The sequence below is a fragment of the Macrotis lagotis genome, chromosome X (assembly GCF_037893015.1).
Source record: "Macrotis lagotis isolate mMagLag1 chromosome X, bilby.v1.9.chrom.fasta, whole genome shotgun sequence".
Classification (NCBI taxonomy): domain Eukaryota; kingdom Metazoa; phylum Chordata; class Mammalia; order Peramelemorphia; family Peramelidae; genus Macrotis; species Macrotis lagotis.
In genome coordinates, this window is record NC_133666.1 from 563,569,646 (window position 1) to 563,582,670 (window position 13,025).

Sequence of the window (13,025 nt, forward strand, 5' to 3'; positions counted from 1 at the left end):
GTTGGATTAGATTGTCTGCATTGTATATTTTAGTTTTAAACTATGATCCCTTTTATGCAATTGATTTACATTAGTTAAACATTCTTAGGAAATGGTTATAATCTTTGTCAATGTCCATTTGTCCATTGCTTCACCCGTTGTTTCCCATTTGGGGTACTAGTTGCTGCAAGGGTTATCTTTGTGTTCCTTAAAATACAGTATTCCACCATAAGATACCTAACCTGGTACATTCTGTCTACAGGACATGACTGGCAGGTTCTCTCCTCCATATTTTTGTTCATGATATATCCTTATGTTTGGAACAGTCTTTATGATCTCTGTCTCCTGAATTCCTGTCCTATTCAAATTCCCATTTCTTTCAGGAACCTTAACTTAATTATGTTTATTTTGTCCCATAGTTTGATTGATAATGTACAAATAATACGAGAGGTTCCAAAAGGGCAAAATAACAAAAGAATAGGGAAAATTATGGGTATTACTACTCCACATAGGCAGTTGTCAACCTTTATGCTTAATATCAATATTTTAATTAATTTTTTAATATTCTAATTAATTAACAATTAATATTTTAATATCAATACAATCTTTGAGAATGTTCTTGTTATGTCATTAATTCAATAAGAATAGCCTCACATACATATAGATATTCCCTCTTCTCTCCTTTGACATTGCTACCAATCTAGTGTAGACCCTTATCACCTCATACCTTGATTATTATAATCATCTGTTTGGCCCTGGGTATGGTGGAGTTGTTGTAGGGGTGCAACTGTCTGACTGTCTCAAGCTTCTCCACACTTCAATCCCATTCCTTATTCAGCCATCACAGTGATTTTTCTGAAGCTAGGTCTGACCATGTCACATCCCTACTCATTAAACTTCAGGGTCTCCTTTTAGGATCTAGGATCTAATAACAAAATGATTTTGTTTGGCACTAAAACCCTCATAGCTTAACTCTCTCCCATCTTTCCAAATCTTCTTATAGCATACCCCCCAACATATGATCCAGTGACATTGATCTTTTGGCTGTTCCACAAACACTCTAGGTCTTGACCGGAACATTTTTTCAGCTGTCATTCAGGAATACTCTTCCTCCTGATCTTTGCTTATTAGCTTCCCTGGTCTCCTTTAAGTCTTATAACGCCTAGGATTTCATCTTTTAAAAAATTATTGAATTAAATTTATTTTAAAAAATAGGTTTTTAATTGCAGCTGTACCCTGAGAACAGTGAATCAAATGTTGTGGGGGGGGGTGGCTATAATATATATATATATATATATTTATTTTAGATTTTGCAAGGCAATGGGGTTCAGTGGCTTTCCCAAGGCCACACAGCTAGGTAATTATTAAGTGTCTGAGGTCAGATTTGAACCCAGGTACTCCTGACTCCAAGGCCAGTGCTCTATCCACTGCACCACCTCACTTCCCTGGCTATAATATTTTTAACAGAATTGTGTAATATCACAGTAAAATATTATTTACTTCACATTTTAAAATTGCAAAATATCAAAGAAATGGTCTTTGTTGCAAAACTCTGATAACTCCATGAGTTTTCCCCAAGACTTAGCCCTTAAATATTCAAATAGTTTTCTTTGAATAATAAGTTTGTATAATATTTTAAAGTTTGCAAAGTGTTTCATTTATGATATCTCTTTTGGTACTAACAACCACTCTGTATTGATAGATTCTGTTGTTATTCTTATTTTATAGATGAAGAAACTGAGCTCAAGAAATGCTGTATTTCCCCATGTATAAGACACTTCGACGAATAAGATGCACCTTAATTTGGGGGCCTGAAATTTGAAAAAAAAAATGAATTACATAAACTTAGGGAACTCAACTTTTATTCATCATGAAATTCAAGGACCTTCTGCTCATAGTTTTCAGGCATTTTTGGGGCAAGTCTGGTGCTTGGACGCATGCTTAGTCCATTCTGTTTCATGAATCTGAAGCACCAATTGTGTCCTCCTTTGAAATCAGCCACTTCTTTAGCAGCAATTTTTGCCATCTTCGTGGACAGGCATTCCAATTGCCCTTTGCTCTTCAATCCATCTCTTCAGTTCCCCTCTCTAAATCAGGCCATTTGGTTGACTTGCCTCTCATGGCCTTCTTTGGCCGTGGAGTTTTCAGTAGGGTTTCTTCTTCCCAAAGCCAGTCTTTGTATTGTTTTCTCAGTTGGGAGAAGGATCAGACTTAGCTTCAGCAGCACAATTTCCATTCACTTTTGCCAACTAAATCACTTTGAACTTGAATTAAGCACTGTATGAAAATATTTTCTGAACCATTTCTCAGCAGAAAGTGGCAAAATGTAAGTTAATATACCAGTAACAAATACAAAACAATGAGCACAACGACAACAAGAACGAAAAAGTGGGAAATACAAATTTAAAAATCTACAACTGCTGTACAGAATGCTCCCGGTTTTTAGACCCTAAATTTTTCAGAAAAGGGCGTATCTTATACGTGGGGAAATACAGTGTTAAGTGACTAACAAGATTTGAACTCAGGTCTCCCTATACTCAGGTCAGCTTGATCCACTTTACTTATGCTGTTATATCCTTGTTTGTGATTTTGTCTATTGTTAGATATTATAACAGATTACCATTTGTTAATGATATAAGTATTATGGTATTGTATAAAATTAGGAAAAAATGTGAATTTAAAATTTTTAACTTCTCCGTATTTTATAAATACAAAAAATTTAATAAACTAGCGCCAAAAGATTTCTTTTTCTTTATCCATGTTTCATATTGTGACTTCTGTATTATCAGCAACAAATAATCAGTTTGTTTTATGGAGCCTTCAGACTTTTACTCATAAATTAGTAAAGGTTTAGTTTTTTTGGTTACAATTTTCATTTACCACCATCAAACATAATTAATTATCTGATCTTTTCATGCATTCAATCCCAAAGCTCTTTTTCTAGGATTTTTAGTTTTTTCTTGGATAAGGGCTATAGTTTAAGATCTTTATGGTTGAAGAGGATCTGTTATTTCTAAGATGTCACTACTTCATGTTAATTGTGTCTTAGAATGCTTTAGCCAAAGATCTGCTTTTTTATTCTTGATGTTATAGTTTTTTCCTATGTTATGATATAAAATACTGATTACTCTGTATTTCAAAAATGATAAACTTCAGATCAAGTAATGTTTTCATTTGATACTATGAAATACTATGTCACTAGTATTTTTCTTTAAATTCATGGTTATATAGAAAATCATAGAAATTTTTAAAAATAATAGAATATCCTAAAATAGTAGTTATGTATAAAACATCTGATAAAGAGGAGCTGGACAGGGTGACAACAGAATGGATCTGACTGGACACTAATATTAAGCAGAGAGGAATATAGTTGAGCAGAGAACAGTTTTATAAGTGGTCCTTTTATTAGTTTATATTTTTCATGTGTAGGATAGAAAAACCTAATTCAAGTTCACAGTTTGACAGATTGACTTTTTGACCCAGGATAACTCAATGTGCTAGCATATCTTGAAGTCCAAGATTAGAAGTGCAGAAAAGTTTGTAACTTCTTTCATAGAAATTTCCACACTGGGAGTTCCTACACAAGTAGAATCAATGATTCAGAGCAAAACAAAATATAATTTTGTGATTAGAGATGGCTAGAAAGGTATTTTATTGTATTTTGTTGTGGGGAGTACTTCTTTGGAAGAAAACTCATAAATGCTCCACTAAAATATAGCTTTCTATTGTATGAACACCAGCAGTTCCTTTTTCACTTAAAAAAAAAAGCCTAACTCTGAAACAGTTGTGATAGTTCTGTGCTTATGGAAGGCCTTAAAAATACTGGTTGGTGATGATGATCATGAGAATTTTTCATCAATCCTAGGAATTAATTACTTCATTAATTAAACAAATATTGGGTAAAAACAAACAAAAACATATAAGGGAAGGTGAAAGAATTGGTATATTGCCACTTGAGTAGCAGTTGAAGCCATTGGGCAGATAGCTTATTTTAGAGAGGAGACTACCTTTGGTGAGGATAGCAAGGCTCTCATATAGACGAGGGAATGGCCTTGTTTTGCTTGTCCACAGAAGGTTGAATAATTAACATTAGATGGAAGTAACTGAGGCAGGTTTTAGAAAAAAATTTCCTTATAGGACTGTCCAAAACTGTAATGGTCAACTTCCAGAAGTAATCAGTTGTCTATCCCTGTAAATAATAAAGAAGAAACTTGAGGAACTATGGGATGCTGTAAATTGTATTATTGTTGATTTGTTTTTAGGATTAGATGGCCTTTGATTCTACTTTATTAACCCTGTAATGGTTTCTGAAAAACTGGGTTTTTAAAAAGCCTTCTGTCCCCAGTTGTTGATTTACTCATCAAGACTGTTCCGATAACCTGCTGTTGTATCTTAGGTTAAGTTTTTTTAGGCATGTGTTTCTTCTTAACTTCTCCCATTTCCCCTGTTCAGCCCTACATTTAGCATATATTTTTGTATTTAGTAAACAGTTCTTCATAAATATATATACCCATTACAATATAAGGCCATTAAAGTAGAATGAACCGCCATTATCAGCTATCAGCAGTCTAGCTCTATTCTTTGTATTTTATTTGATGGTGGTAATTTTTTTTGGCCATTTTATATTTATCATGATCACAATATGTGAGGTCTTATCATAGATTAGAGAATCACCAGACAGTATCCAATCATTTATATGCCTGTGCAGTGAGATACCTATAGAATGAAATTTGAGTATCAGCAGTATTTCTCATTTCTATTGGCCGCTTCCCTGCTGCCTATGAACATCCCCTTGTCTTCCCCACATAAGATCAGTGTATCCTTTCATTCTTTTCTTGTTCCTTTTCAGTTTTGCTTCTGTGACCTAATCATTCTTCTGAAACTGCTTTCTCCAAAGTAATAATTATAGCATTCATATAACATCCATATGTTTTATAAATATAAACTCATTTGATCTTCACAACCTTTTTGTGAGATAGGTGCTGTTATTATCCCCACTTTACATGAGATCCCACCCTACTAGTGATTTCTTAATAGCCAAATCTAGAAGCCTTTTCTTGATTCTCATCCTTCTTTAACCTTTCTGCAGCTTTTGATACTATCTCTCTTCTGGATCTTCTTTCCTTGCTAAGTTTTCAAGACACTGATCTCCCTGGGGTCTACAGTTTAATGGTTCATTTTTAGTCTGTTTTGCTTGATTTCCCTCTAGCTCACACATCAAGGCTTTGTCCTAAGCCATCTTCTCTTCTTCCTCTGTACACTCATTTGGTAATCTCAGCATTTCCCATTTGTCCAATTATCATTTCCATTCAAATAATTCAGAAATCTATTTAGCTATGTCTCACTTCTTTCCTGGTCTACTGCCTCCTATCACCATTTACTTTTGGACATTTAGATGCCCCATTGACATCTCACACTATTTATCCAAAAGAGAACTCATCATTTTTCTTCCCAATCCCTCCCTTCCCAGTTTCCCTAATAGAGTTGCAGATAATGCTACACTCCTACTTATTCAGACTCTAAAATGTTAAGGCCTCTTGTATACATCCTCTTCTCTCATCAGATGTAGACACCACACTTGTGAAGGTCCTCATCAGCTCATATCAGAACTCTGCAATAGTCTTCTGGTTGATATCCTTATCTCAAGTCATTCTCTCTCACAGAACAGCTTTCAGTCTTAGGGAATTTAGAGATTATTGCCTCCTTTGTCTTTTTCTCTCCACCATCCAGTTCAGTTCATAGCACATAGAAGCCTCCCCCTCCCCCCAATGCTCAATGATTACTTGAAGAGGTGGTTGTTGTCACAGGATAACCTGTCTGCATGTGCTTCTGATTGCTGTTCTTGACAGGGAGATTTCCCCCAGTCATTTTCGAGACTCCTTATTCATAGATTCTTGTCCTGCTGCTTACAAGTGTGTTAAAGTCTCCTGTATCCTTGTTAAAAATCTTCACTTAATCCTGCCATACTTTGAACCTGATATTTTAAATCTCTTCTACTACTAGTCAATCTTGAAGAAATGGTTATTTCTGATAGCGTTAATCTCATTGTCTCCATTTCTTTAGTTCTTATTCCTTTATTACTCTTGCTGTTTGGCTACTGCTCTTCCCACACCACTCTCTTTCGAGATAGGAATGATTTTTTTTTAATATCACTGTCCAGTGTCCTTTTCACAGTCCTCATTCTTTTTGACTCCCATAACAGCTATTGGCATTCTTGACCCCCCCTCCCCATACTCTCTTGGACCTTTGATTGTTCTAGTTACATTACTCTCTCCTAGTTCTCTTTGCTCATTGTTTTCTTCTTTGCTCAGTCATCAAGGAACTCCTGTCCAATAAATATGGTTGTCTCCCAAGGCCCTGTTTTGGATCCTCCTCTCTAATGGATTCCATTGTCATCCAGAGGCATATAACTTGCATGCATAGTTTTGTATCCAGGCCTCTTTTCTCTAGATCCAGTCATCTTTTGTCATCTGCCTGCTGATTCTCTCTCCATGAAGATAATTTTCAACCTATTAGTCTAGTCAAAGCAGAAATTATTATCTTTTCTACAAAACTCATTCATCCTCCAAAATTCTCCAAAATGTATGTGGAGAGAGGGAGGAAATAGGAGGTAAAGAATGGGATAAAGCCCCTGCTGGGGGCTTGTGTAAATATGATCTCATTTGGTCCTTTTAACAGTTCTGGAGGTAGATGCTATTATTATTCCCATTTTTAAAACTGAGGAAACTAGGCCAAAAGAGGCTAAATGACTTATCCAGGGTCACACAGCTAGTAAGTGTCTGAGGCAACAATCGAACTCATGTTCCTGTCTTCAAGTCTAGCATTCTGTCCCAAGTATCATTTATCTGCCCCCAGATCGCAGTTGATTCAGACTGTGTCTCACTTCTGTCTCCTGGGACTCCCTTCCACCTCTAGGATCAAAGCCCTTACCACCTAGCCTCGTCTCATCTTTCCAGTCTTCTTACACCTTGGTCCCCAGTCATACTGGCCTCCTTGTTGTCCCATGAAACAAACCACTCTTTTTTTTTTTTCTGACTGCACTCTATGCCTGGAATGCTCTCCCACCTCACCTCCACCTGCCAGCAATACCAACTAAAATCCCCTTTTGTGCAATTAGTCTTTCCCAATTCAGTCTTAATACTAGGGCCTTCCCTTTGCTAGTTATTACCTTTTTATTCCACATATGGCTTTCTTTGTATCCATTTCCATATTGTTTCCCCCTTAGTTTGGAAGCTCCTTGAGGGTAGGTGCTGTCTTGTCTCCTCTTGTGTTCCCTGTACTTAGCAAAGTGCCTGGCACATAGTAGACACTTCATCAATGCTTATTGATTGATTCTGTCTTCATTCTTTTTATTTGCATACTATTAATATCTTTAATTTTATATAATCAAAATTGTCTATTTTCCCCCTTTTCTGATCTCCTCTGCCTTGCTTGGTTAAGAATTATTTCACTGGGCCCATTAAGAAAAGGTACCTGATAATGTTCAAGTCACACAACCTCAGTTTCCTTATCTGCAAAATGAGATAAGACATAAGCTCAGAGTTGTTCTGAAGATTAATGAGATAACACATGAAATACTTTGCAAATCGTAAAATATGTGAATATTGTTATTATTACTTATGACTACAGAATACATTCTAGAAAAATGAGATGCAGGGGACAGATTTTGTCTTATTACATAGTTGTGCTTCATCTCTGCTCTATTTCGCCATATATGTAGTAATCATTGCTTCTTCTGGAAGCTGTTCATTTCTCTAAGTGAATGTATATTTCAAGATAATTGGGTGCAAACAAAAAAAAATCTTGGCTTGAGTAGTTTAGAATGAGATTCCCTACTGTTTGATAAATTTATGTTTATTTCCTATGTAATGTGTAAAACTTTTTCCTCATTCTGTGCTCATTCAACTCATATGATATCAGACCATACCAGTTTTCTAGTACCTCCATGATAGATGCTTCTACTCATATACTTTATGTATCTTCATAATATTGTGTTTGATTAATAATTGATTCTCACTGTCTGAAAAATGTAGGTGTATTTTTTTGGGGGGGGTCAGGGTTCTGAACGAGTTCCCCAATGAGAAACTTCATCTCTTAGCAAAGCAGATTGGCGTCTGCTACAATTTATATAGTCTTGTTGAGTTTCTTAGAGTACCAAGAAATCAAGTGTGTTCTCAAAACTCTGTGTATGTCACATAGTGATTCAGTTCATATGTGTTAAACAGCAGAAATTCATGTTTTCTTAAGACTAGCTTTCTGTTTGCTGTAGTCTTGCTGTTATAATGCATACAAATGGGTAATAAAAGAGATAATGATCAATATTCATCTTAATTGGCAATTTTAGTTTTAGATGCAAATTCTTACTTTTTAATTCTGTTTCCTTGTCTCCTTATGCCTATATTGTTATATCCCTTTAGGAAAAAAGAATGAATATTTATTTCCATCAGTTATCTTTGTTTTTCTGCTCTTTAATATTACAAAGTCAAAGCATTTTGTGATATTTGTAATTACAATAACCGTAGGCCTTGAACTCACAGAAAAATGTGATTGAAAGAACTTAAGTAATTCAGTTCAATAAACACGTAGTATTTTGATGGGAAGATTATAGGATTTGGAGTCAGAAGACCCTGGGTTTGAATCTTGGCTCATTATCACTTACTATCTGTGTGATTTTGAACTTTCATAATTCAATAACCATTTGCCATGATCTTTCAAAATCACTGGCAGTTTCTCAGTAGTTAAATACTCTTGTCTGGTGACTTGAATTCATTAAGGACTATTCTGTTCTTTATTAATTCTATATACTTATGCCAGTAATGAAAGATCTGTTTTTCACGATATAGATACTTTTCTATATAGGGTTATTCTATTCTTGTAAAGTACAAAGTGCAAATTATAACTACTTTTGACTTACTAGGCAAGTTTCCTATGGAATGACCAGCCTGGAGCCAACACAACTAATAAATGGTGGAATGTGAATCTAAGTCTTCCTGACTTTAAGCCCAATATTCTATCCATTATGCTTAAAATTCTTAATTTCTATAGGAGTCTAGACACTATGCTTTCCTTAACATAGCTTAAAAATTGCATTAACTTTTTTTGACTTCCGTAACAAATAGGTGGGACTCCTATTGAACTTGAAGTCTACTAAAAGTTTTCCATTTTAATTTCCCAGTATCTTTTTTGCACTATTTTCCTAGTTGAAAAAAATTGATTTGTTAGGGAAAATGAGCAGAATAAAAATTGAATAGTCTGCTATTTTCCATCAGAATTCTATTGAATACTCTGTTTTTCCATCTTCTGTGTTCAGTGTCCCAAGCAATTTTCACATAGCCTTATTCATTTTGAAATTCTTCTCCAGTAAAACTTCATATTTATTTCTCTTCTTTTTCTTAGTTTCTTAGTTCCTTCCTTTCTCCTCTTACTTAGATTTTAACTATACAGCTTTTTATTCTTCCTAAAAATCTCCCCTTTGCTTGAATCCTTTAAAATCTGAGTGGATTGATTGATCTCATTATTTTTTCCTCCTCATCAGACTTGTTTGTTTTTGTCAAATAAAATATTATTCTTGGGGTTACTTCATACTCCTTGAAACCTCTAAAATTTGGGGGTACATGCCATAACTTAGCAGGTTTTTCCTTCTTCCATCACCAAATAGGGTGGCGGGGTTGCAAGGAGAGAATTCGCATCTATAAAGATTGCCATCATTTCCACTACAGAAACTCTTTATAGGTGAAGATCAAAAACAGAAAAACATTTTCTTTCTTTCTCTCCCCCCTCCCCCCTTTCTTTTAAGGATTACACTGTCTTTAATTTAATCCATGAAATTATTAAATTTTCTGTATTGGGCATAAGGAATGTTCCAACAGATGTCTAAATAATTGAAATTTCCTACCATTACTAATACTATCAATGCTCTTTGACAAGCTTTTAGTCTTTCTCCTAAATACTTTCTGTTTCCAAGCAATCTAGAGTATATGTGGATGATGATATTATTTATTTCCATTGATTTTCATTCAAATGCAATGTTATTAATATACATCATTGCCTTTTCCTCTTTATGACTATGCTATTTTTAGAATATACGTTTCAGATACCCTTCCAGAACCATATTTGAATCCCACCCCATGAAGTCAAGATAAGTCATCATTTTAAGTACTTAATACGTTCAGAACACTGGGCTGAGATTTGGGAGTACAAATACAAACTGAAAGAAAGTTAATCTATGCCTTAAAGGAGTTTATGTGCTAATGTAGAAAATGTGAAAGTTCACTATCATTTGATAATTGAAATACTTGAAATCTCTTATGAAATTTGCTTAAATTAATACAATAAGAATTTTTCAGCTGGTCTACATCAGCCATCTGAGACTATTCATTCAATACTAGAACCATTTCCCTTAGGTCTTTTCTTGTGCCAAGACAGTCAGAACCCATTTTCTTTTTCTTGGTATTTTGCATTTTGTACATTGGCCTTGTGCTCCTTTTAACTTCTAGATTAACTCATTTTCCCCCATTTAATGGAATACATAAACATTGGTCCTTTGCCTTGGTATCTCTAGTTCAATTTGTTTTTTTTATATTTTATACCTTAGTGTAAACATCTGAAGGTGCTTTTCATTGATGATTTATTTCTTGTATTTTGTTACCTTTGAATTTCTGTAGATTGTTATTGCAGTTTTTAATATGTAACTACTCTCTATGGTATCTACCTTTGTTAATGTGAGTGGGGTGTGTGTGTATGTGTATATGTGTGTATATTTTTCTGTCTGTATTACTTCCTTTCATCACAGCCCACTACTGCCACCATTTATCAATAGGTAGGTAGTCACAATTTCATGAAACCTGGGTGAAAAGTAGGTTTATTACAAGAGAAATTAACATGCTCAGGGCAGCTAGGTGTCATTGCACATTTTTATAATGGCAGGTCAAAGGAAGAAGATAATAGAAATCTTCACCTAAGGGGATGTGGTTTGGGAGGGGAAAAGATAGAGTAAAGGTAGGAAAAGGACATCCTCTCTCCCCCTAGGAGAGGAGCAAGACTATGGCAAAAGCCACACTCTTTTCATTTGGGAACTGTGCTAGATGATGAAGATAGCATAGTCTGCTTATCTACCTGGGTCCCAGCTGCACCAGCAGTTTCTCCCACTGACTGGTGTCTCTGTCTTGACTCCCAAGCACACATGGGGGAATCCAGCATAGGCTCATATGCACATACACACAGAACTAAGTACAATAGAGAGTAGTTACAAAGTTGCTGTCAAGATCTAGAGAAATTGGGGCAGCTAGGTGGCTCAGTGGATAGAGCACCAGCCCTGGAGTCAGGAGTACCTGGGTTCAAATCTGGTCTCAGACACTTAATAATCACCTAGTTGTGTGGCCTTGGGCAAGCCACTTAACCCCATTGCCTTGCAAAAAAAAAAAAACCCTAAAAAAAATCTAGAGAAATTCACAGGGTATACATTCTTGGTCAAGTCTCAGTTCCTATATTTTAAATCATACCCAAATTTAAATGCCATTCCTAAGATCCTGTCTTTGTAACCAGCTATTCACTTTTCCCATATAAGAACTGAAAAGAACTTAATGATTTAGTAATAAATGTGATATTTAAATGAGAGCTTATGTATTAGGTGTTATTTTGTTTTGTTTTTAAATTAATAAGAGCTTATAACTCCCAGAAACTTCTGAGAGAATTTCCTTGGGGTCACAGACTTGCAGTTTTCCCCAGTCTTAGAACTTGTTTTTCCATTTATTTTTATTCTGTCTTGCTGCAGATTAGCTAAATTCATGTTTTTTCAAGTTAAGATTGAGAGCATGGTAGAGAGCAGGAAGTGAGGCAAGATGAAACTAGTGGTGGTTGAGGCAGGGATTGTGAAGTTATGAGCTGGATAATTTTTTTTTAGCAATTCTTTAGCTTACTGACCTGTCATTCACTTTCTTTGCTCCCCTTTTGATAAAATATATATTTTGTCTCTGATAATATGGATATAATTTTATCTAGTCTTTTGACCTTCTTTTGAGGCCTTAGAAATTATGAGGATTATTATTGTTAAATGTTTGTCCTTTAGATTGTGGTCAAATAAATATCAAATTGTGCTTTGATACTTTTTTATGTTTCTATGAGAAGTTACATTGAAGTTGTATAATGTACTTATTCTTTAAATAGATGAAAAGTAATGATTTGACTTGTACCTATTTGAGTAAATTCTTCTAGCATTAATCTGATCCATATTTGCATGAAAGAAAGTTCATTCTCAAATTAAGGCTTTCAGGTTCCACCTCATAACTAACAGATCAGGAAATAAGAAAAAAAAAATTTTTAAAAAAGTGAAAATGACACATACACTGTTGGTCCAGTCACTTTGGACAGTAATTTGGAACCTTGCCCTGAAATTACCAAATGGTGCAAAGCCCTTAATCTAGTTATACCACTTGTAAGACTCTATATTTCCCCTAAGAAATTAAAGAATCTTTGTTGGTAGTACAATCTACACATATCTACCATATTCTTTTTCCATTGCTCCCTGGGTGACATGCAACCATAATTTTAGGGAAATGGAATTTCTTGATTTACTTCTGTGTATGATCAATGGAATGATATTGTTAATATTCTAAGGTAATGACAATAAGTTTTATGTTGAGTGTAGCTATCAAAAATTGTTTTTGCCCACCTTCATTTCAATATAATAATGTGGCTATAAATTAATGAGATTAATTTTGTTGTAGTAGCTTTTGGAAATATCTTAAGGCTTTATGACCATAACTTGAAAGTTTTTTCTGTAGTAATTTGACTTTTCTTGTGTTTCATGTCAAACCGTATAAACCTGGAGTTTCATTCATTTGGGAAACACTTGTGTATACTCCATCTCTAAGGATATCAGTGGGCAACTTTTATGAAAATTTTTAAAAGTCTTGAAAATATACAGGTAGCTCCTTTATATGCTGCTTGGGGACTCTTTCTTAATTCACACCAAGGATTGAATGAGGGATCATAATATTCCCATCAAGATAGAAATTTATAAAACTCAACTGAATCCTTGTATTAGG

At 34.8% G+C, this 13,025-nt stretch overlaps 1 protein-coding gene across 6 annotated transcripts in view; it reads left to right on the plus strand.

Annotated features, from left to right (window-relative positions):
* OXR1 (oxidation resistance 1) overlaps window positions 1-13,025 on the plus strand; it is a 567,726-nt gene that overhangs the window by 471,661 nt on the left and 83,040 nt on the right. The gene's annotated exons all lie outside the window — the stretch shown is intronic.